Source organism: Pteropus medius, unplaced genomic scaffold, assembly GCF_902729225.1.
Source record: "Pteropus medius unplaced genomic scaffold, Ma_sr-lr_union100, whole genome shotgun sequence".
Lineage (NCBI taxonomy): Eukaryota > Metazoa > Chordata > Mammalia > Chiroptera > Pteropodidae > Pteropus > Pteropus medius.
Genome location: NW_024340696.1, coordinates 5,694,003 through 5,719,933, shown reverse-complemented (window position 1 = coordinate 5,719,933; position 25,931 = coordinate 5,694,003). Strand labels below are relative to the sequence as shown.

Here is a 25,931-nt window from a genome sequence, read left to right as displayed (position 1 = left end):
CCCAGGCCCTTCACTGTCCTGTGATAACATCTTCATTTTCACAGTCTGAGAGCTCTGTTTTAAGCCATCGGGTGCCTGGTTAGTAGGAAATCAATGGAGCTACCCAATAATGACCTAAAATGGAATTTGAAAAACCCACTGGGGTTTGAAATGTCCAAGAGAGCGTAATTAAGTTTTCTGTTTATCTTTCTCTGTGTGTTTTTAAAACGTTGTATTTGAAACTTTTCTGGTTTCAAACCCATGATAAATGGGTTTTAAGCTAACTCTGTTAAAATGAGATTGGGGATAGATAGGATGTAGGAAAACAGTTTCATTCTCACCTTGATAAAATGATTGAGCTAAGCATGCGGGTGGCGAAGTGGATGCAATAAGAGGAGGTGTTCCGAAAAAAAAAAAAAAGCGGTACAAATTTCAGTTCTTTTCAAAATGTACGAACTGATTTAAGGACTATTACTGCTTATAAAATGGAGTGTTTCGGCTCTGTGTGGCAGTTTTCCAGTGTGCATCTGGGTTGTCCCACTGACATGGCTAAGACTTTTCAATGGCTTGCAAGCTACAAGACATTAAGCTAATGGCCTTTCTGGATTGCTTCATTCAGATGGAAGCTTGCCTACGGCAGTTTGACATGTTCCTATAAAAGTCACTGTTTACCTGACTTCATAGCATCTTATTGTAAACTCTCATAGACACCCAACTAATTTTAAAAATCACATGTTCTTTTAGATATTTTCTATGAATAAAATACATTTTTTGTTTAAAATTTTGAATTTAATATGCAGACTACATTTTTATTTATTAATGTAACAATGCCATGTTTCTAAGGCTGCAAATACTTCTATTTCATTTGCATTTTATTGTTCCACATTTAGTGAGTACATGCTCTCTGATGTTGAGCTGAGGCTAGATTCCATTCCATTTCATCGTATGTAAGAGCCATAATTTAGATAATGGCCCTCTCGTTGGGGATTTTGATTTTTTGTATAACATTTTAACAAGATAAACATTGCTGTGATAAACTTGCTTGTAAGTACATAGGATTACTTCCTTAGAATAAATTTTCCGAAGTGGAGTTGCTGGGTCAGGAATGACAACTTCACTTCTAAAAATATATGTTTAAATTCCTCTTCTGAAAAGTTATACTACTTACAGTTTATCTACGAGTGTGCATTTCCTCTATGCTTTAGCCTGCACAGGGTGACTGCTTAACCTACCAATAAATAGTATAAGAAAACTGACAAAGTTGGAGACTTTAAATACTATCCAGAAATCTCGATTTAATAAACACTCATGGACAATAAGTGTGAGTGAGGTATTCTGCAAGCTGGCAAGAATGCAGATACTGTTAAGACCAGCCTGGGTCTGTAAGAAACCCAGAGTGTAGTGGGGGAATTGGATGTGAAAGAGCAGAGTGCGTCTGGAGAAACTCTGGCAGAGTAGTGTGGCTGGAGCTTAACGTATGATGGGAGATGAGACAGAAAGGATCAGTGTGGAGCTCTTGAATTTCTCTCTAAGGTTATGGGCTGTCCTCTAAAGTTATGGCTGTGGATAGACATGAACACTTTTGAGAAGAGGAATGTTATGAGTAGATCTGATGTTTTAAAAATCATCCTGGTCCCATTTCATCTTAGCCCTTCTTCCCTTTTCATCTTTTTGCTACTGCTTCCTTTCAGAAGCAAGAAAAGAGGGTTGAGAGAGTATGTGGTTGTTTGTGTCTGTCTGCATTATTTACTTCTTAAAATTAAAAGTTAGAGAAAGAGAGGGTTTTTCTTGTGTAGGTATTCATGCAGAAACCTAGGGGAGCTTAAGAATAAAGTGTGTGTGTGGGGGGGTGGCAAACAAAAATACTTATAACCTCATTAACAACATTAAAAATAAAAAAAAATTTTTTTTTTTTGCTCTGGGACAAAAAAGATGGAGATTGATTTTTGCAAAAAAAAAATTGCTAGTTTAGCTTTTCTTAAAAGACAGTTCTCTATTTGCATTTCAAATTCATCAGTTTAAAAAACATTAAATTCAATAATAATGATCTGACCTTATGTTTCAGGAAATTAAATATTATGCATTTCATTCTGGTTGAAGATAAATCAACACTGTAGTTCAGTTCTGCAAAAATGTTATATTTGAAAATCAAACAAGTTAGAAATATGGATAAAGGGCAAATCAAAGGAAGGAAAGAAGGGTAAGAGGTGGAGAATAAAAGGGAAAATTGAAAGCTTAAACATGGTTTCACAAGTCCTTTTTCTGAAGCAAAGGCTCAACTAAGCTTTTTTTTAGCTTTTTTTTTTTAAACTTGTCTGCATAAGCTGTTAGTAACAAAATGGAAATTATAGTAATCTCAAAATTATATTAAGTTCTGGTGTCTGTATCTTTGTGTTCTCTTCTTTAGGATCATGCAGAAAGTTGCTCAAGAGCCATAAAACTCTGGCCTCCAATGTGACATGTGACCAGAATGGTCAAGCCAACACCTGGTGCCTCACTCTCGATCTTTCAGTTCACAGGTAGGTCTTCTCCTGGCCCTAGAGAAAAGATAACATAAGAGAACAGATATGGAAATATTCTGGAAGGTAAAAAGAAAATTTGTTACAAACACAAACCTTTAAAAAATTATCATTCTTTTTTAGATTGATTTAGCATAACAAATTGCAACACACACCCATATAAGATTCAGTGAACCAGTCATCTGTTGTCAGGACAGAAATTTTCTAGTGACTTATCACATCTTTTCCATATATTTACCAGGACAGAATGAATCCCAAAGTAGTCCATGTTGGACCAATGTTGCTGTGCAGTGGACAACTGGTTTTCCTTACATATCTCTGTTTCCAATTCTTCTGGAGTTATGGATCATACTTGTTTTGTTTCACTTATGTGCATTTTCCTCCTTAATAACTGAAACCTGTTTTATCCATGACTCTTTCGGTACGGATAACTTTTACAAATTGATCTTATAATGTCTTACACATTGACCAAGGGTCTTACTGACCCTCTTGTTTACAAATTAATGCTAATAAAAACAGGAATGACATAATCATTATATTCAGGAATTTCTGAAATGGTTAGCATTGTGTTCGGTCAATGATCTACAATCTGCTAGCATAAATCTTCATTTGTAGAAATGGAAGTGTCATTCTTTGCATTCTGTTATTTTGTAATTAATTCATTTACACAGATTTTCAATACAAGTTAATTATGGAACTTAAAGAACTATCCATATGCTTTTCTTCTCTGGTCTCCTGCCTTAGACATCTGAATCCTATACTGCCACTCCTTAAATATGTTCAATAAATTTTCGTAAAGAGACCTACCTCTCCCCTGCTTTTTTATCTACTATACTGTAAAGGTGTTTTCTATCTAGAGCTGGAAACTACCCAAGATTCTTTAAATCCTGCTGGTTTTAGATGTTTTAGTTGAGGCTAACCTTACTTAGTAAGAGAAAGAATGTTAGATTATCCAGGGCCATTGGCTCAGCCTCCAAATGAGTGACCATAGGTCTTGGTTGAGATGAAAGGAATAGATGATCCTGTCCTGGATGGATTATTGATGGATTATTATTGAGTTGCCAAACCTGACCCTTTGGCCTTCAGATCTGGTGTAACATGAAAAAACCCTTCTAGAACTATTCTTCATCATGGCAGTGTCAGGGGCCTTCTGTTTGAATATGTCTTGTTTGAAGCCCTACAAAAGAGATAGGGTGTACTCAGAGACATGATGTTTACCATGAGCAGGAAAGAAGATTGATGGAAAGTCTCAGCTTATCTAAAACTCAGAGGCCAGGCCATGAGATAACAACATACTGTTTTAAAAGCATTTATGTCCAGAAAGAGGAGTTATGCAAGGCGCCAAAGCATGGCCATTGTGGTGCGAACAGGATCTCCTAATCGCTACCCAACCCTGGAATGTCCTTTTTTGAGAATCTTGGTTTGGAAGAAAGTGAGGTAAAATATAAGAGGGAGATTTATTTATGCATTCCTCTTCATCATTTGCTAATAATAACTATCAACTTAAGAGCTTGCTGTTCTAAATGCTTCGTATAGACTTATCAAAGCTTGATTTTATCCTCCCCTATTATAGATGAGAAAACCAAGGGTCAGAAAATGTCAATAGCTTTCCCACGACACAGAGCTGCATACAAAAATACACATACAGACCCAGACGAAGGCTACCTTGACTAAGGGGGATTGATGGACCATGTGCGTTAGCTAAGAAGAATCTTTGTCCACGCTCCACTATTAAGAGCAAGACACCACTCTTGTGCCTGGTGACTACCCAGTGGCAGCTCTAGCTTCTCTTCACTCCCACCTGCTGCCAAAGACCCTGTGCTAATGGGATTACAAATAAAAAGAGTGGGAAAAAATTTTTTGTAAACTTTGTTTTATATTAAAAAAAATCCATAAGTCTGTGTGTGTTAAACATGAGGTCCTGCCTCTGTGGCTGTGTTTAAAAAAATAAAGTTTTATTAGAATTAAAAAAAAGAGAGAGAGAAAAGCACCACTCGATAGGTAGTTAGGTAAGTAGCACAGTTTTCTTTAAAACTGCAATAAAAATAGAAAACAGTCAATCCAAGTGAGTTTTGTGAAAGCAGTGAAAATTCATTCCTATGCCTTTTTATCTGCACCCTGAAGGGTAACTAGTAGAGTTGTCACCGGTGAAAAATGGTGCCAAGGCCCTGTCAGAGTATCGGTTTACAAAGAACACTGCTGCCATTTTCGCTGACTCTGACTTCCAGCACCACAGAGGAGTCATACTTTCTGGAAAGACTGTCAACCAAAAACAGCGGAAGCACAAAACTTGTTTTGCTTATTCCTCAGTTACCCAGAGCATCCTAGTTAAGGTTTTTCTATATTGATTTGATACATTTCAAGGAACAGAAAGTGTGGCTGGGCAGAGTGAGTCCCGGGGTAGTAGCAGATGAGGCTGAAGAGGCAGCATGGACCAATGAGAGCGTGCTCTGTGGACCTTGTAAGGATCTGGGGTTTTATTACAGTACAAAGACAAGCCACTGAAGAGCTCGGAGCCAGGTAGTGACATGATCTGATGTATAATTTTAAAGGGTCATCCTGACTGCTTTATATAGTTAATATTTGTGTAGTTAATGCATTGGAAGTGGACTGAAGAAGCCATGGCATTTTAGACTTGAGGGGTAGCAATGATGATAGAAAAAAGTGCATGGACTTGTGATATATTTTGGAAGTAGGAATTACAGGTTGGCAATGGATTGTATGAGGGGTAAGGTGAGTCAAGGATGACCCAAGTTGCCTGGCTTGAACAACTAGATAGAAAATGGTGACATTTATTGAGGTATAGAAGACTGCCAGCCTTGAAGGAGATAATCAAGAGTTCAATTAGAGATATGTTAAGCAGATATCAAAGCACAAGCATGTAATAAGCAGTTGGAAGTGTTGATTAGGAGGTCAAAGGAACTATCTGGAATAGAGATATAAATATGAAAGTCATTGGCATATAGATGGTCTTTGAATCCTTGGGAATAAGTAAGAACCCTTGACATTAAAATGTTAGGGAAGAAAATAAAAGGGCCAGCACTGTGTTTTGAAGACTTCAATATTTATCAGGTTAGTAGAGGAGGGAGAGCCAATACAGTCAACTGAGAGAATGGAACTCAGAGAAAGAGTATTGCAAAAAGGAGGGAGTCTTCAGTTATATCAGCTGGAATCAGGTAAGATGAGGATTTCATTGCAAGGTTAAATGTACATTTCCCAGGGAAAATTATATGCCATGGGTGGTCTCAAAATTAGAGATTTGCAAATATATTAGAACATTATTATTAGTATTAGGCAAATATTAAGAGTTTACCATTAGCTTGCAGAGCATAAAAGCTGTTTTAAATCACTTTTCAACCCAGCTAGGTTATTAGTATGGTGGGGGCAGGACTTGGGGCAAAGTCAGGACTACTCATCCTGTTGAAATTTCCTAATGGACAACTCACAGAGAATGCAAAGTTCTTAACAATGTGCATCATAATTGAGGAAGGGAAAGAATTCGGAGAGCGTTTTTTGCAAAACCCAGAGCAGTGTGGACAGGGCAGAGCATATTGTCTTTATGGTCATAGCAGAGTTATTAGGTACTTTTTTCATCTTCATTTAACAGACACTTTTCACAACATGTCCAACAGGGAGATCTTGAAAACAACCAAAGGCAATATTAGGCTTTAAAGGCTAGATCTTGCTTTGGGATTTCAGAACAGAAATTAGGGTTGTCTTTAAAAGCAAGAGAAAAAAGGGTATTATCTTCTTATGTGATTGATACCAAGATTTCTCTTCAGGTGAATTTGAAAATGAACTGACCAAACCTGCTTTGCCCAATTTAGGCTTCTTTTGAGGCTGAAACATATCTGAAGACTAAAATAGAACAGATTATATCCAAAGGGGATTAAGAGATTTCTGACAATTGCTGCAGAGAATCAGAAGAATACACATGCATAGCTGGAGAGACAGAGAGAGAATAGAGCCCACAAAGAGAGCTTACGACACAGGAGTGAAGAATGAGATTTTATTGGGAAGAGACCAAATGTCAGAATTCTTCCAGTAGAGTAGTTTTACTTATGAAGGACCAGTTTCTCTGATTAAGTCCCAGACCTTTCCCAGTATCCTTAAAAATCAGAAAAATAATGCACATGGGAAGGAAAAGAGTTAAGGACATGGAAATGTAATTTTAAGAGAAAAATCAAAATGCAGGGGAATGAAAGCTGAGATTCTATTTACATAGCATTTAAAAACAAATGAAACAAAAAATGCAGTGTCTAAGGATATATGAATGAATAGTAAAGCTCAAAAGAGAAACTAAGGGAATGAGGGAAAAAAGCAAAATTGAAGAGAGTGGATACCTCTTGGCAGGGAGGTAGAGAAGTGGCATGAGGGAGGGGGCACACAAGAAGCTTCTATTTCATAAATGAAGGGGTGGATTATGGGTGTTTATTATATTTTATGCTTTATTATGTATGTGTGTTAAATACATTCTTTTATAGGTAGCAACAATTGTATAAGAAAACAATGAAAAGGGAAGAAGCAATCATAGAAACTTTTCAAAAGAAGAAACAAATTGGTCCAAAAGATGCCAGAAATACCAGCGGAGGCAGGAGAAGCACCCAGGGCTTTCAGAACAGAAAGCATATGGTTGTTCCTTCTCTACACACTCTCCACCTCAGGACTGATTTGCCTCAAGGCTATGATGCTTTGAAAAATTAGCCCTTGTCACTTAGCTAAATGACCTTGACCAGGTCCATTTCCTGCTTGGGACCTTAGTTTCCTTCACTGGAAAAAAAAAAAATAGGATCTGGGTTGGAAATCAGGGCTGGAAATTACATGTATATCCTACTCCATTCTGTGCCCATGGCAGATGTGAACACTTGATTACAACACTCATTCTCCTCGAATTGAGAAGAAACCTCTCAGTTGTTTTCAACATAGAACTTCAGCCCATTGACCACACATCGCGCATGAGAGAGAAGTCTATATTCCTAAGAATTGATATCTAAAGTTCCTTCAAGGTTTGTCCTTCTCTGTGTCCCTTCTATATCATTCTATATTTAGTCACCTTAATTAGTTTGGGAGCTCTTTAAAGGATGGGACTATGTCTCATTTCCATGACACCATCCTTGCCTCCTGTCCAGTGGACACTAAAGTTCAGTAAAACCTGGCTGGCTAGAAAGCACCATTTCTTCACCTTTTGTGCCATTCAAGATCAAGAATAAAGCAAATCTTCTAGAGCTCATTAAATGGATTCTGGCTGTCTTTGTATGTATCAAATCCATTTAACATCCTAGGGCATATTCAAAAGGTCCAGGATCTAGTTTCTGCTGGAGATTTGTGAAAAGGACAAAGGAACTTAGACTTTTCTCTGCGTTGACTTTGCCAGCTCACATAATCTCTCAGGGCTGTACCTCATCTGTGAAGTCTGTCAAATGAAGGAAGTAGTTTTTTTTTTTTTTTTTTTAAATTCTGATTCCAATTCAATTGACTGGAGATTGAAGTTGTGAACAAGAGAGGTAAAATGTAGAATGATATTTTACAACCAAGCACTGCACGCCCTCCAGTGGTGGAAAACCCATAATTCGGGTGAAAATGGAGAACTCAATTTTTGCCTACACTAGATAGTGGAAGTATTATATATTTTTTCTTTTGCTTCATCTGAATACTCAAGATTCTATACAGATTTTTAAAAAATGCTGGAATGTTGAAAAAGAGCATTATATAATTTATCAATAGGTAGACTGTCAAAGCTAAAATTAATCATCAAATAATTTATACAATTTTTCATTATACCTATTACACGAAAGTTCAGAGAGGTAGAAGGAAAGGGCTGATACTGTGACCTTCATCTTTTGGCTCTCAACTCAATGTTTGCTTCATTCTGTATCTTGGCTTCCCTATAGCAGTATATATATATATATATTTTTTAACATTTTCCATGTGCATGGCACTGCTTTGGGCATTGTTGGGGAATAATGATAATGATTATCAATTACCGAGTCTTAGTTTTTGCAGAGCACTATTCTAAGTGCTTCTCACTTATTTTTTCATTAATTCTTACAACAACCTTATGAGATAGTATTATTGTCTTTATTTTGTATGTAAAGAAATGGGCTCAAAGTGATATGAAGGGAATTACTAAAAAGAGGTAGACGATATGTCCCTATCCTCAAGCCATTTGCAGCCTAGTTAGAAAGACAAGCTTGCTCATCTTTGCAAGATGGAAAAATATATCTGTATCAACTGTGGCTAATCTGCCTAGGTACAGAGTTTTGGAGCTAGGACAATAAGGGCTGAGAAAGGAAGTGGGTTTTTTAAGTGGATTTTTTATATTGATGCACGGGACTCACATCAGCACTAGGTCAAGGTGACTAGTAGGTTTCATCTCACATTATCACTTCTATAGAATAGCACCTGCTCTCTACTGCATTCTATCCGGTGGTCCCATCTGGACTCAAGAGGAAAATGTTTTTGAACAATTAGTGATCTCTGCTGTGGGTAAGAGATCGGGGTGGTTGGCATGATGGCATATATTTCCCACAACTGCTCCAAGTGGACTAAATTCTCTGGAGCCTCAATTTTCTATAGAGCGGTCTGCAGACATAGAAGCCAGGGCATCATTTGGGAGTTTTATAGAAATGCAGAAACTCAGGCTCCCTTCCAGACCCATTGAATGAGCGTATTTATTGAAACTAAAGCCTGAAGTGATTTGCGTGCCCATTAAAGTCAGGAAAGTGTTGAGGTAAAGTCTGGTTACAAATACAGCTGTGACATTTCAGAGGACAAGGCCTGCGTTTTGCTGCATATGATTCAGTGATGTGATTATTTTTTTCTTTTTTCCCTTTTATTCATTTTAAAAATGATCTATAATAAAATTGACCTTTTTTTTGGTTATTTCTATGAATTTTAACACATATATAGATTTGTGAGCCACCATCACAGTCAGGATGCAATACAGTTCAATCACTCCAAAATACTCTTTTGTTTTATTCCTCCGTAGGCACTCTATTCCCATCCTGAATTCCTGGTGATCACTAATTTATTCTGTCACTATGGTTTTGTCTTTTTGAGAATGTCATGTAAATGGAACCATACAATATGTAACTTTTTAGGACTGATTTCTTTCAATCAACATAATGCTTTTCATAACTGGATTTTAATAGCATTTTTCTTTCTTCATTTCCCAGATGTAAAGAAAATATTGTATAGTAACATTTTGTGATTCCACAGAAAAATAGTGATTTCTCACATAAATGTTGAGAATCTAAATTATTCTAGGAATAATTTATCAACATATTCTGGTCTATGCTGTTTCAAATGTGATACCATGTACTTTTACCTTCCAGACGCACTCAATCTGATGTCTTGAGCTAAACTGTCACTTGGTATTTGCTCTACTTCATAAAATGCATATTCATATTTTCTTTTCAGGCTGACATTTTTTCTATTTTTATTTTTTTTAAATCATATTTTAAAGAATGGTATTCCTTAACTGTCTTTGTAAATCATGTTTTGGATGGAACCCTTAAGAACATACCTGCCCCATCCTGCCAAACATTACAAAACAGAACAAACTTAACTTCTTTTAAAAAAATACCTTCTGAAACAGAGCTCTAAAAGCTCTTCATGAAGAGGAGAACAGCAATAACAATAACAACCCTTTAGAAATTCCACCCTGGAATATAATCTTCACTGCTATACTTCTCCTTTATGTTTGTGAATCACTTTTCCATCATCTTCTGTTATAAATCAACAACTCTGGGAAGTGAAGGAGCCAGGCCAGGGGGCGTTACTAACTATAATTTTGCAGATGATGAAAGTAAAGAGTAGATGGGGAAGGGAGTAGTCAAAGATTACACAGCTGGATTGTGATAGACCCAGGATTAGAATGTAAAACTTTGAGTTCTATTATGCTTATATGGCATCTAGTAATAGTTTTTTGTTTTTTTTTCCTATTAGATAATCATTAAGACTTCCTTAGATCTATTGTATTCTAAAACACAGGAACAATCTCTTTTCTCATGAAAACCGTTTTCTGCATTCATGGTTATCTTCCAAAACTTCATGAATATTTTGATAATGATTCTGTTCCATCATGTTGTTTTTGTTTGACTCTAGTACACAGTTTTATCTGGTGCGAGGATACAATTTATTTGCCATTACAGTCACACAAATAGGCATTTTTGTTTCTAGAGAGTAAAACTAAAGGCAGAGGCCACTTTCAGGCTCAGGTGCCCCACTTCCTGTTTTAGAGCTTTCCAAGGACGGGGTCTATTATGAAGCAGGACTTTTTAAGAAAAGAGACAACCTTCTTTCCTCCCTTGGAATTGCCATGGGATCTGGTAGCTGCTTCTTAACACCCTCATGATCAGGTTTATCAAGACATTTTATAATCCAGGGAATAATTGACATTTCTGTGGAAGTGGCTATAAGTTTAGTTTATATCGTCAGGGACTCTTTGTATAGTATTTGATCTGAAATGTTCTGTATATTTGTAATTTGGGACTCAGTGTCTTCAAAGATATGGAAACTAAAGCCGAGAGCCTCCTTGAACTTGTTTAGGGTTTACAGAATCAGAGAAGCCAATGGTTAGCCCTAAGGCATAAAGACTGCTTTCTATATCTCAGCCACTGTTTTACCCATCCCCATGGCATGCCTGCCTCCAATTAAGACCAGTGCCAGGATGCTGTGCAGCTCTCCTGCAGGGATAACCTGCCACCAACCCATGCTGCAGAAGTCTATTCAGGGTGAGAAGCAGGCTCAGAATTCATTAATTAATGAGGGTGATGGGAAGTTGTAAACACAGCTGTTGGCTGCTGCCTCCATGGACCTGCCTGCTTATGGCAAGTGAAGAAATGTCAGGTGGTAACACAGTCTCATTGTTCAGGCCTCCTTAACTGAACTTGAAAGCAGATAGTTGGCAGGAGAGCCAACAGCAGCATGCCAGTCTCTCCAGAGGCATCCAGAGGCAGGGCTCCTTTGTACCTGGGGTTTCTATCCTTAGAGCCAACCCGATGATGGGAGAGAGTCTCGGAGAAGAGTGAGGAGAAAGCAGCCACCTATTTGCAAAAGGCCTTATTTTCCAGTTAGTGAGCACTTATGTTTTTGGTGAGTCCTCAGAAGAGACAGTATCTGACCCTTTCTTCCCAGCTGTCTTTTAGTAGTAGTTACTTATCCTCCACCCCAAACCGGACCACAGCAAGTTTATTCCCGGGAGAGACTCTTTTATCCCTTTAGCAGACAAAGTTGTTTAATATGGAAGAATGATAACGCCTTATTTTCTAGAGAATCAGAGTCTACGAAATATTTCTACACTTGCTTTTTCATAAGAACTCAGTTAATCCTCACCAGCCCCAGTGTACGGAGGAAGAAACTGAGGTTAAGCAACTTGCACAAGGCTATTTAAGAAGCAGGCAACAGAGGTCAAACTTGAATGGAATCTCCAGCCTTCATACCTTGTGCTCTGTCCACTATCTCCTAGAAGCCACGTCAGGCCTTTTGAGATAAGCAGGAACCGTGATGAAGTCCGACTGCTGGCCCACGGTGCTGGAATCCTTCACATGCTTTTGAAACCAAGGCCTGGCCTTGCTGACTAGCACTTCCTGCATCAGTGTTTGGACCAGCACTCAAAGCTCATTGACAACGTGTGCTGGTAGCAGAAAGAGGAAACACATGAGGCAGCCTGTTTTGTAATTAAAAATGGGAGGAAAACAGGAAAACAAGTAGACTCACAGGCAGGCCAAAGATGATGGTTGCTTTGATGAGTTCCTTCCTGCTTCTGGCAAAGTGTTTTCCATTTATGGTTCAGAAGGCCCACAAGGTGGTCAATGTCACTGGACTTTCTAACATTGGGTTCTTTAACAATTTAACCTGATGCCAGGTTAAATTTCTTCAAGCTAAATACACACACACACACACACACACACACATATTAAATTATATATAGTACATCAGTTGTTTGCAAAAAACTATTATATACATACTTCTTTGCAAATAACTAATACACTATATATAATATATATTATATTAATTAGGTTTATTGGGACAATATCGGGCTTCCAAATATATTACTGTGCATCTGTGGTTTGCAGAGCACAATGGTAGAGGTTGAGGGATATCAGAAGTGACTAAACCAGTCTCTCTGCTTTTGAGTTGCTTCCAGTCCGGTGGGAAAGACTGACCCATTGTAAACAACTTTTTGAAACAGGAGGCAGAATGAAGTAAGTGCTATAACTGAATGAAAAATTAAGTGCTATGTGAGCCAGGGGAGGGAGAAATTATTCCAACAGGGATAATGGAAGACTTTAGGTAGAGGAGGGATTTGTGGCATGTCTTGAAGGATAGTAGGATTAGATAGAAGCTGGGGAAAGGCATTCTGGGCTCAGGGCCCAGAGGCGGATAGACTGGGGTGTCTCCAATGTTATGTCTCACCAGGAGATGACAGTAGAGTGAGGGACCTGTGAATGGCTGGGAATAGAGGAAAGAGATGGGCTTAAAGAAGGAAGGTCACAGAAGTTTTAGGAATCAAGGTGGGATTTTTAAGGGTTTTATGTCCAGGGACATGAGAAGGCTTAGATCTACCCTATTAGATACTCTCCTTCTAGTTAGTTTTCCAGTGGAAATAGAGGCAAGTAGCAACAGCTAGATGGGAATCTAATTAGCCCTAGGATTACCCAATAATCCTCACTGTGGAGTTCTGGGGGAAATGCTGAAGACTGGGGAAAAAGCTTAAAGACCAAGTTGGGTTTTAAGTTTCAAACAAATATAAATCCTCTGACCAGCTCAATTATATAGAGAGGCAAGGGCCAGCATGCTTAGGCATGTCTATGAAGATATATTTGGCCTGCCTCAATGACCACTCCCAGCTACATGGAGAAGGTAAAAGGATGGATAGGTTTGTACCTTTAACATACAGTGATCTGACCCCAAAGAAAATGTGACATGAAAAATGATCTAGAATTTTGATCAGTTTAGTAACTCTGCCTCTCTTGAAAGGTAAGGGAGGGAACTAGGAAGGGCTGGCAGAAGTTTGCATGGCAGAGGAGAGGGTGGGAAGTGGATGAACCTCCATGGACTAGGAGGACAGAGATTCTGGTTGGCAGAACAAAATGCGAGGGCTTAGGTCAGGAAACAGGAAATGGTAAAACTGATGAAATTCATGAGACAGAAAAAGGTGGATGTGAAAGTACCAAGAGATTGACAGGAAATGAGGAGCAGGGCAAGACGAGTAGGGGAAAGAATAAGGAAAATGGAAGCATTGTTACCCAACTGTCCTCTTAACTCGAGATCAAGTCCCTGGTGAATCCAGGCAACGGTGACTGCAAGCAGCAGATGTGGTAGTGATGGAGTGGGGAGTGTGGGGAGAGATTCATCAGTGGCGATGGGAAGTAGGGTTGGGTGGAAGGCACTTCAGGCCCCTCCCAGCAACTCTAACAAGAGTGGTTCTTCTGTGTTACATACTCATGTACCACGTAAGATATTGTTTTCTTAGAGAGGGATGGATTTCAATGTTCTGAAATGTTTGAAAACTATTGGTATGACAGAAAATATTGGATTGGAAGTCAGCAGATGAAAATTTTAGTCCTGATTCTGCTATTTCAGCTATACCACCTTGAACAATAATTAAATCTATAACAATGAGCATGATGATTATTAACTGATACTGTTAAGCTATGTATTAGACAGTGTATGTAATAAGTGCCTTATACATACTACTTTAACCCCTACAATAACTCTATGAAATAGGTATATTATTCCCATTTTACAGATGAGGAAAATGAGATACAAAAAAGTTACTTGCTCAAGGAGACACATAGCTGGTATCAGACCCAGCCCTAAAACCCACATCTGTTTCACATCAAGGACTATGATCTTATAGTGCTCACCTGACTGCTCTTTATGACTTTCATTTCTAATAATCCTTGTCTGTTCTCACAGAGTACGGTGGGGGATCAAACATTAGTGAACATTTGTGAAAAAAAATGTTGCAAGTCAAAAGTGCTTTAAAAAGGAAGCAATATTATCCTCTTCAAAATCTGGTGCTTTTAAATGTTTGTTGAATAAATACATACTAAATTGGGAATGCAACTTCTCTCTCTCATCTCTCTCAACATTATTTTTGGTACTAATTGTGTGAAGAAGAATTGTTCTAAGCCACAGAAAAAATTTTCTAGAAAATCTTTTAGTACAAGAGATTCCTCCCCAAATTTTGTTGGTTTTAGAAGATTTAAAAATGATTAACCTTGGGGTATAGAAAGAATGATAAAAAAGCTCCCTCTTATTAAGCACACTGCATGTATATATACTTGTTATCTCATTTAATCTTTAAGTGTGAGCATTATTATACTCATTTTATAGGTGAGGGAACTTAACCTTTAAGAGGTGAGCAATTCACTCAAATTTATGTAACTCAAAGTGCAAGCATAAAGCCTGAAAATACTGAATGCCTTGGAATAGAAATAAAGCTTTAGAGGCACAACTAGGGGATGACTTATTATGACCTTTCACTTCTTACCGAGCCAAGAAAATGGGTACCACTGACTATCAGAAAAGCATTTCCTAAAGTTTTGGATAAATATGAACAGTTTCAGCAGCCCTGTGACCTGACCCCGAAGGGTAAAGGCTGGTTACTCTCAGGGGTCCTAGTATGTGTCTCCAGCTCTTGTCAGTAGCCTTGGCTCTAATATCCATCTGGCGAGAATCTTGTTTTCTGCCCTAGCATAGCCGGGCTGGAGTTTTTGATAGCGTTTGACTTCAGCAAGTCTCCACATGAGCCTCTGATCTAATGTTGGGACAAAGCAACGGTGGAGGGAAGCCCAACTTGGAATGAGTCAGGTGAAGACGGATGCCTGGTTTCTTGTTAACACCATTCCCCCTCCAGGTATGTACTTTTCCCCAACAGTCAAACTCTGTCAACACAAGTCTGGGCTTCCCTCTCCCCACCAAGGCAAACACTGTCAATAGCAGAAAAGGAAAGAAGTCCATGGCTGGAATTTGAAAACCTATGCTTTCAGGTGGGAGATCAAGAGCCCTTCACCTTGCCAAACATTATTTGAATTTTGTAGAGCCAACACTGGAGTTTAAGTTATATCCTTGAATTCAATATTTGGCGTAGGATAATAATCACTGATTTCTCGCACTTAGTGTACCTGTTAATTGCTTCAAGATAAAGTGACAGACCCTATCATAGGACTATGAGTATATTTGCATTACCCCACTATCTTTTAAAGAAGTCCCCAAAAAGATATATGATTCATCTAGGATTATATAGCTACTTCAAAAGTGAGCTGTGTAGAACCGAGGGCTCTGAAGTCATATTAGTGCTCCTTTCAACTATATTAGACTTTTTCTTTTTCTTTTCTTTTTTTGGTATTAATATCTACTGAAATAAAGCTATTTGCCTTGGATCAGCTTGAAAACACATTCTTAAAGAGTGATCTGCTAGTAACTAATAATATTTACTATTGCTAAACATTTTGAGTCAACTTATTGGCATCTCTAATTTTGTGGTTGAAGGTGTAGCTCCTGGAATCTGCCTCAGTTTCTGTCTCAGCTGCACCACTTATTTGCTCTATTGTCTTAGGAAGTTTTACTTCTTTGCATGCCAATTTTTTTTTTTAATAAAATGAGAATACTAATAACATGTACCTAATGATGTTATTATGAGAATTAAGTGAGATTATATATATATAGGTAGAGGAGGGATTTGTGGCATGTCTTGAAGGATAGTAGGATTATATATATATATATATATATATATATATATATATATATATATGTATATGTATGTACGTACGTATGTAATCACACACACACACACAGAAGTCAGAACAGTGCCAGGCACATAGTAAATGCCCAATAAATGTCAGGTGTCACTACTACTGGGACTTTAAGAAATTTTAGTTTTGGCTTTATCACTAATTAGCCTCTTACTCTCTGTGCTTCAAGTTGTCTCATCTGTGAGATAAAATTCTTATTGCTTCACTGTTCAAAATTTATTTATATGCCACGCAATGGAGATACTTATTCAATTGTTAATTTAGTCATTGCCGAATGAATATTTATTGAGTGCCAACTGTGCGAGACACAACGTGAGGAAGACAGAGGATTTCCTGAGTTTTCGTGGAGTTTATACCCTGTGTGGGAGACAGAAAATTATACAAGCAGTTAAAGAATGGTAAGCTGAAATATGGGATGCTGTGGAGGTACACAGCAGGGGTAACTCAGTCTGAGGGTGGAGGTGGAGAGGTTAAGGGAGATGCCTGGGAAGTGATAATTAAGCTGAAACCCAGAGGATGAGTAGGAATTAGCCAGGCAAAGAGAGAGAAAAGTGTTCTAGGAAGAGAGAACACACTAAAGCCGAGCGATTGGAGAAAGCAAGAAAATGAATTGGCTCTGCCATATTTCATATGCTCTGAGACACCATTCATTTTAAGATTTGTCTTTATTTTATACACCCTTAAGGGGAAAAAAATTGCCAGTTAAAGTATGGCATAAAGTTTTCTTATCGTTAAGTGTTTTAATACTTTTCAAAAGAGCTTTTTATAAATTCTTAATTGGATATATATTTTATCATATATCACTCTATCGAATACAGCAAAATAAAAAAAATATAAAATAATTTGCTTTTAATATTCCTGAAACTTCACTTTTAGAGTCAGATTCTTCTGAAAGGCATTTGATTCTGAGGCATTGGCCTCCAGCTTTTCCACGTGATATGATCAAGAGCATTGGCGATGTAGCATTTCTTAAAAGAGTTCATGGGCAAACTGAAAGCCATTGGGGCTGAGCTCTTAAGATGGATTCATATGTGGAATTAGCCTTCTTTTGATTCCTACTTGGGCAATGCTGCTAAATGCCTCTGACTCATCACTCCTCCACCCCCAACTTCACCCTGAACTCCCCACAACAGTTGGTACCTAAGGGTTAAAAGGGTGGTCCACTGTTGTTTCTGGGATCTTCTTACAAGCTCACACCCATTCCAACAGTTTTAAAGCTGGTGCTTTTCATGTTTGCGCATGCAAGGCCAAAACAATTAGTTAACAACTGTTGCCTGTTCTACAGTGATTTTCAGATGTGTCCTAATCCTGGGGTGGCGGCAGGGTGTGTGTGTGGTTATGCTGTGAAAAAATGTGCATTTCCGAGAATGATGAAATATGGATGAAGCAGAGAGGGGTGTGTGTGTGTGTGTGTGTGTGTGTGTGTGTGTGTGTGTGTGTGTGTGTGTGTGTGTTGCAGGGAGCAGAGTGAGGTGGGCAAGTGGTAGCCTGTGGTCAGATCAAACATCTTAAGCCCTTTTGACTTTATCCTAAAAGTGTTAGTTAAGCTAATAAGGATATCAAGCAGAGGGATGACAACACTTGCTGCTGAGCATAGAATAGATTGGGTGAGAGCAGGACGAATTTGGCAGATCCAGGGGAGAGGCAGGCTGTGGAGGATTTTTTGTGAGTTATTGTACTAAAAAGAGGAGGCATGAACTTCATCATCTCGGGAGCTCTCTTTCAGGGGGAGCTTCAGCCATAAAAGATTGCTCATCCAGGATAGCCAGCTGCCCTCAATTTCCAGGAAAAGGTTGTGTCCCAGGAAAAATGTTAAATACAGAAAATGCCTAGACTTTTACCCTAAATGAATATCCCAAATAACTGATATGTATCCCTTTAAAAAATAAAATTTTCTTTTAGATTAAAATCTCTTTCAGTACCAATTTAGATGCCATCTTACACTGTGGCCTATTAAATATTATATAATCTTTTTTTAAACTGAGCATTATCATTAAGAATATCAATATTCTTTGAATGAAAGATCAATATTAATTACTGAACAAATTAGCAATGTAGTAAGTTCTATACAAAAGGCTATTGAAACATATAAGACAATTTTCCCTGTATTTTTTTAAAAACTGATAATACCTAATACTTGTTCCTCCTGCTATAGTTTTTAAAGGATGTCTACATCCTCGATCTCATTTGATTCTCATAGCATCCTGTGTGTCAAGTCAGATCCTCCTGGAAACAGATGCTAAGATAAATTAAAAGTGCAAGAGATTAATTGAGGGAAATGCCTGTGAAAGGTAAAGGGGAGAGGGAGCAGGAGTAGGCAGGGGGAGCCTCAAGTACAACCTAACAGCCACAATAGGTTAAGAGGAAGAAGGAGACTCGGGTAGGGAGAACCTCATACTGCAGTATAGCTGTAACTAAGTCTTGATGGGCTGATGCGGAGCTCACGAGCTGTGTGTTCATTAGAGGAATCCCGTGACAAGCAGCAATGGTCTGGTTCTAGTTCCACTGCCATGCTCAGTCACTGGCTGGGAGCAGCCTGGGGAGGGTGTGGCCCTGGTATGAATACTATAGCAGATGCCCCAAATGCAGCAGCTGGAAACTGTTGGCTAATTATATTCCTCTTGGCAGTTTTTCCTTTTAAGGGAGATCTTAGCCTCAATGGTCCATGGCTGCCACACCCTATGAAGTAGGCAGAGCAGGTACTCTTAGTTTTATTTTTAAAGTTTCAGATAATTAAAAATGTTCAGTGTGATAGTGGCAGATTCCCAGGTTTCATGGTTGTCTTGTTAAGTGAATTTTTAAAGTGTTTTTGAAAACCCGGTTGTGATAAATGGTCTTCAAAGATGACCACCATCTATTGCTCCATTTCTGTAGGTCAGTGGTCCCCAACCTTTTTGGCACCGGGGACTGGTACCCTATGAGAATCTAATGCCTGATGATCTGAGGTGGACCTGAGGCAGTGATGCTAGCACTGGGGAGTGGCTGCAAACACAGATGAAGCTTCGCTGGCTCTACCACTGTTCACCTCCTGCTGAGCAGCCTGCTTCCCAACAGGCCATGAACCAGTATGGGGGTTGGGGACTCCTCGTGTAGGTCAATCAGCTCCTCACATCCAGAAGTGGATTTTCTTGGCCCTCCCCTTGAATCTGGGCTGGTCTTATTCCTTGCTTTGACCAATAGTATGCAAATGAAGCATTCTGCAGGCTTTCAGAAGATAGGCAGCTGTCTCTTTTTCCTCTTAGAAGCCAGACATCATGTAAATGGTCTGACCACAATCTCATTCCAATTATGAGAAAACATCAGAAAGAATCGAATTGAGAGATATTCTCCAAAATCACTGACTAGTACTTGTCAAAAGTGTCAAGACCCTGAAGGACAAGGATGATGAACTCTTACAGATTGGAAGAGACTATGGGAGGAATAACAGCTGAATACAACGTGGTATCCTGGATAGGATCTTGAGATAGAAAAAGATTATTAGTAGATGAACTGGTGAAATTTAATAGTGTCTGTAGTTTAGTAAAGAGTATTGTACCATGTTAATTTTTTAGCTGTGATGATGTTTTAAGGTTGTATAAGAAGTTAACATTAGGGGAATCTGGGCGATATTTGTATGAGAACTCTATGTACTATTTTTGTAACACTAAATTTCAGGGTGATTTGTAACAGTAGTAGGTACCTACAACATCAGAACAAAGAAAGGCAGCAGCTCAGGCAGTCCCAGAAGAATCTTTCTTGAGTTCAGGCTATTGGAAAATAGGACTGATCTCAAGATTGGGGAGTTGGTGGCTTTTTCTGTGATATTATCTGAGGGGGCCAGAAGACCTTTAGTTTCCAGACAACCTCTTGTGTGGTCTATCTTGAACCTTAAATTCGCATTCTTCAGATAATCCATTAATTTAAGGTAAGTTACCATAAAAGGTATCTTATGTAACAGTAATTCTGAAAGCTCCACTCCCAAAGAAAAATGTTTGGTTTAATGTTTGGAAAATAATTCACCTACTTCTTAAAGATTAACTATAAACATTAATATATGAAAGGCTCTGAGAAATTCTTCAGTAAACTCACATCCAGAAGTGGAGTCTTTTGCCCCTCCCTTTTACTTAACCTAGCATTTATTCCCCAAGTTTATTCAAACACAGAATTCTAAATACGTGAGTGCAAAACTTTTCCTATGGGAGTCACTTTAGGGAATGCCAGATGAAAGCATTGTGACCTGTAAGAGATTTCACGTAGCAAGAGTTAGTCTCCTTTTCTCAGAAGGGATAAAAAGGAGGCTGCATGTCAAGATTACTCTAAAAAGCTCTCCCACATTGGAAGATAATTCAAACAATAACCTCTATTTATTCTTTTTCATTTCAAAAGTTTGTCAGTTAATGGGAGTTAATGTTAGTTAATGTCAGTTAACACTTTGCAGTTTGTTAGTCAAAATTCTTAGTTATAAATAACAGAATTCACTCTAGGAAAGAGATTTATTATGGACATTAACGTCAAGGACATTAATTAGTTTATTAAATTTAAATGAGGGCCAGGGAACTTTTGATGCTACACAGCTAGGAGAACACAGCAAGGAGAAACCCCCAACTACAATATGAGGTTGTCTAGAAGAAATCCCACTGCCAATGATGTCTACTTCTTATCACCTATGGTGTCAAACCTTAACCATAGCTACACAGAAGAACCAAGGACTTCAGAAGATCTGGTTTCATGGAGTGTGGCCAGTACATCATGTTACTCTACTTTGTGTCACTTCTATGTTTCAAGTTTTGAGTAGATGTGTCTCTTCATAGACTATAAGTCATATCATAACTTAGCTGCGAAGGATTCTGGGGAATGTAGTTTCCTCCACTTTTTGCAGTTATAATTTAAGAAGGCACACGAGAAGAGTTTTTGAATAGGTGTTGGGAAAACCAATTTGCTGAATAGGGTGTTACTTTACTTCTTCTTCATTTGACATGTGCAAACATGAGATTGGATTCATATCATGATTGTCATTTACTTCCATTTCTCCCCAGGCCACAAAACTAATTAAAAAACACTAAACATGGTAGCAATAATAAAATCTAGAACTGTAATAATGATAATAATCATCATCATAAAACCCAGTATTAAGATAATACATACAATATAGTATTAAAAAAAGCCAAGTATTATAGTTATACTAAGATTCCAAACTATGGTAATGAAACTTAATGCTAATAAAAATGTATTACTAGAGTAAAATAAAAGTCAGTATGATAATGGCAAAAAACTTAATATTCTAAATAGACTGAATGATATGGTTTGACTCTCAGTATTTGAACTTAGTTCCTTTCTACTTAGTGGTTAAAAACTTGGGTTTGGAAATCAGAGTGTCTGGCTCTACCCTGACTTTCTGACATTATATTAGAAAGTAATTTGGTTCTCAGTTTCTCATTATGAATTGGAGATAACAGTAGTATAATAAGGCTGTTGTGAGAATTGAGAAAAAGCAGGTAAGTATCCTGCCTATAGTGTGCATTCAATAAATGTTAGGTGGTAGTCAGGGGAGAACCCAAGGATATGTCAGTGAAACTTCCTCTGCTTCCCCGGAGACAGGAAGCCTGACTCTGTAATCTAGCTTTCTATGACAGATTCCCTAATATCTCCCTATTTAGCTATTTTCTGTTAAGTTACTCATCACTACTTAGAGGGATATGCCATTCATTTCCAGTTTTAGATTAATTCCTACTTATGAGCAAGGAATCTGGGACCTGCATTTTGTCATAGAACCATGGGGTCCCTTCTGAATGAATCTCTTTCTTTAGCAACTAGCCTTCGCTTGAGCTCTGGAGTCTGCCTCTCCTCTTAACTACCCTTCCTTTGTTGTGGTTTTACAAAGAGAGACGAGGGCTTTGGAGTCAGTGACAGTTGAACTCAAATACTATCTTCATCTCTTATTAGCTGAGCAACCTTAGGCAAATTATTTCAACTTTCTGAACCTCGATTTAACAGTAAAATGGTGTTAATGATACTTCTCTCAAAAAACATCACTATGAAAAACAATAAAGTGATGCTGGATGGTGTCTGTGTCTGGCCCAGTTCTTAGCACACAGCTGGTGCTCTGCAGCTCACATTCCTCTGCCTCTCCACTATCTGCTCTCTGTTCTGTCCCACAGTGTCATTATTCTTTGTTCTAATAATGTGCGTGTGGTGGTAGGGGCTGGAGGCTGAACCTCAGACTTGTTCTGATTCTTTGAAATCTCCTGGATGTTGTTGTGAATTTTCTTTTAATTCAAAGGAAAAAAAATCAGCTCATTCCTTTGTGTGTTTCTTGCCCTAGAAGTTGAGTCAGCTAAAATTCTGGGAACAGAGTGTTCAGGTTAACTAGGTTCTGCTTGAGAGGTTTTGTTGTGTCTCATGGAGTGGTTTGTTCTAGGTCTCTTGCTTGGGCACATAAGTAACTTACTCTTTACTTAAGAGGTTAAAGACTACATTTTCCTCGGGGCCCTCAGATACTTTGTACAACTTCTGAGACTCTATATCAAACCTTAGTATAATTGCATAATTGTAATATAATTATTATTACACTGCTGGCATTTACCATTTTGGTTGTAGGCAAGAGAACTCAAGGGACCACGCTTTGATGTTAGATAGATCTAAGGTAAAGTCCTAGGCTGTAGGACATTGAGAAAATTGTATCAGAACCTCTGGGCATGCCTGAAAGGGTTTACTCATGCCCCTAGCTCCTGGGTGGCTGAACAGGGCCTAAGGTGACCAGTGCCCCACACATGGTTTCTTATGGCTGCCAGTACCCACAATGTGCTATATAAATGGCATCTTTTTCTATTTGTGCATTGACATGATAAACCTTGGCTTCCTGATCTATAAAATGATGACAGCAATAGTATCCACCCCACTGGGTATTGTAAGTATTAAAAGAATATTTACAAAATGTTTAGAATAGGACCTGTCACATAGTAAGTATGTATGTAAGCAATTATTGTTATTAACTATAATTGTTATGTTAACTATTATCTGCAAAAGATTCATAAATACTTGTTTTGTACTTTGGGTAATAATCTAATACTATGTTATTTTGTTAGATTATTTTGCCTGTGGCCACTGGGAGCTTCTTCAGGTTGGCTTGGCATGCCTCCATTCTTTTGTTTTTGAGGACTTTTTTAACTTTCTGGCACTGCAGTATTCTCAACTCACTTAGCGTTCTCCCTGCCCCAGCTCTGGAATTTACCATTTTACCAAGGACCCCTGGTTTCTTTAATTGAAAAATGCTATTAGAAACCAAGATGTGGGTGTGGGATGAGCCACTAGATTTCAATCCAAATATTACTACTGTTATGTTAATGTCTGTTAAATGAAACAGAATTGCGTTGGTCAGGGAGGCCCCACAGGGCAGGGGATAGGATAATAAATATCAAGCTAAGATCAAAGAAAGTGCTTGCTATATTGGAGCTCAAGTATACCCGACAGGGAGCCCTGCTGAGGGGAAGTTATGGAAGAAAATGGCATGTTTTTATAGACCGTTTGAGACACAGAGATTCTGTAACAGTGATTGCAGTCTAATGATTTCTGAGTTATTCAGTATTGTTTATAAGTCTTTCGTTCTGTTTCAACTATCTATTGCTGTGTAACAAATTACTCCAAAACTTGGTAGTTTAAAACAGCAATTATTTTATTACTTCTCTTGGTTTTTGTGGGTTAATAATTTGGGAAAAGGCTCTGCCAGATGGTCCTGGAGTCTTTCATTTTGTTTGTCAGTTTGTGGCTGCAGCTGGAACGTTAGGGGTCTGAAGCAGCTGGGGACCAGACAGGTATCTTTCTTTTGCATTTGCTCCTTCATATAGTCTCAGGGCTTCTCCATGTGGTCTTTTCCTGTGAACTAGTTTGGCTTCCTCACAGCATGGTGGCCCCAGACCAGCTGAACTGCTTACACGGTGACCGAAAGCCCCAGTGCAAGTATTTCAGTGGACAAGACAAAGAGACCCTCACCCTCTCTGACCTAACTTTAGAATTTACTTCCACTGCATTCTGTTGGTTCTAAGTGAGTCAGAGACCACTCAGATTTAAGGGCAGGACATAGGACTATCTTTTGATGGGCAGAGTGCCAAAGTCACATTTTAAGAAGCGTCTGTGGAATCAGAAACATTGTTTTGGTCATCTTTGTGAAAAAATTCTGCCATACATTCACCTTAGTTTTGCTGCCAAGACTTCCAGCATTTCAAAAAGTGCCACAAACTCACAGAAGCTGAAAGCTGCTGCCTTAAAATTAATGGGTCTTTATGTGGTATCTTTCTATATTTCTCTATTTTCACACTCTCATGGCTCCTTAGAACTCCTTCCCTTCCCACTGTCTTCATTTGCTTTCTGATGGGATGTTTTCTGATTTTTCCTTGATGAGCATAAAGATTTCCTTTAAAAAGACTGTTTGCTCTTAGTGTCACTGAAAGGACATGTGAAATAAAGAAAGTATGTAGATAGAAAAAAAACAAAAATAAAAAAGAGAAAACACAAGTGGGAATGAACAGTAATGGGGAAAATAGAGTCAGTGGAATTGAATGATACGTGAGAGCACACAAAGGAAGGCCTGAACAACACTGAAAAGTGGAAGTAAGAAAATATTCAGGAATGAAGGAAATTGTACCAGTGCTAAGACGTGTTGCAGGCCTATTTTTCATGAACAAGTGAACCTAGAGATCAGGGATGGGTTTTGGGGATATCCTTAAACCATCAAAACTCTGCGTGTGTGTGTGCGCGCGCGCGCGTGTGCGTGTGTGTGTGTGTGTGTGTGTGTGTGTGTGTGTGTGTGATAAAGGCTGTGGGATAATTGCCAGTGCAAACCACTAGATGGAGTTCCTGCCTAAAGAACACACTAGAAGTCTCAAGCAGTCAAATATGCACGTTTTCTCCTGTGGATGAAATGTGAATGAAGGGCACCAGGTGAAACCCCAGTCTATCCAAAGGGCTCTATAATCTTGTCTGTTGTGGAACATGCTTCCTCTCAAACTACTTCAGCCATTTTCTTAGTTGGGAATTGCCCCAAATGTGGGTCATTTGGTACCCCATGCTTCATTACACTTAGACAACTATAGGAATGTCTACTTTTTCAATGCTTTTTTCCTTTGGATGCCAGAGGGCCAGTTTTGTCTTTTATTCTCCATTTCATGAGCTTTAAGTGCTGCCTGTCCTGCGAAGAGTTATTTGTTCCTTATAAACACACGATATTCTCCCAGTACAGTCCAAGCAAGGCAGTAAATAAACTCAGACAAATCTGAAGCTAGCTGACCTCTCTTTTAAGGGTGAGTTGATTTTTTCTGACTGACACCATTTACCCCATAGCTAAGGAACTTGGGACAGACTTTATTTTTATTTCAAGAATTACTAGAAGCAAGTGTGCATTTATTCTGCAAATAAAACTCCATTAATTTAAATACACTATAGATTGATTTCATGAGCTACAAACTCACAGATATTTGAAATTTTCATAAAAAAAAAAGGCAAAAATAAAAGCTCCACATTTGAGATTTAGAAATGAACTGACAATTCATAGCGGTTGCCTGTTTCCCTTTTGTGTGTAAGAAAGTAACAACTTTGCACTTGACAAAGAATGATTTGTTTTCTAGCTCATCTAGATGAAGAATTAGGTTACATTAATGCTAGCCCTGGGAAACTTTGATACTTAGTAACCTCC

At 38.4% G+C, this 25,931-nt stretch overlaps 1 long non-coding RNA gene across 6 annotated transcripts in view; it reads left to right on the top strand.

Annotated features, from left to right (window-relative positions):
- Positions 1–25,931, top strand: part of LOC120605094 (uncharacterized) — a 147,093-nt gene that overhangs the window by 72,879 nt on the left and 48,283 nt on the right. For 3 of the 6 annotated variants that reach the window (XR_005653525.1, XR_005653526.1, XR_005653522.1), the window contains one exon: positions 2,387–2,498. This is a non-coding gene — a long non-coding RNA (uncharacterized LOC120605094). Of the gene's footprint in view, positions 1–2,386; positions 2,499–2,739; positions 3,301–4,071; positions 5,762–6,982; positions 7,919–25,931 lie in introns of those variants that run through there. The other 3 variants (XR_005653524.1, XR_005653527.1, XR_005653523.1) reach the window with 3 other exon arrangements.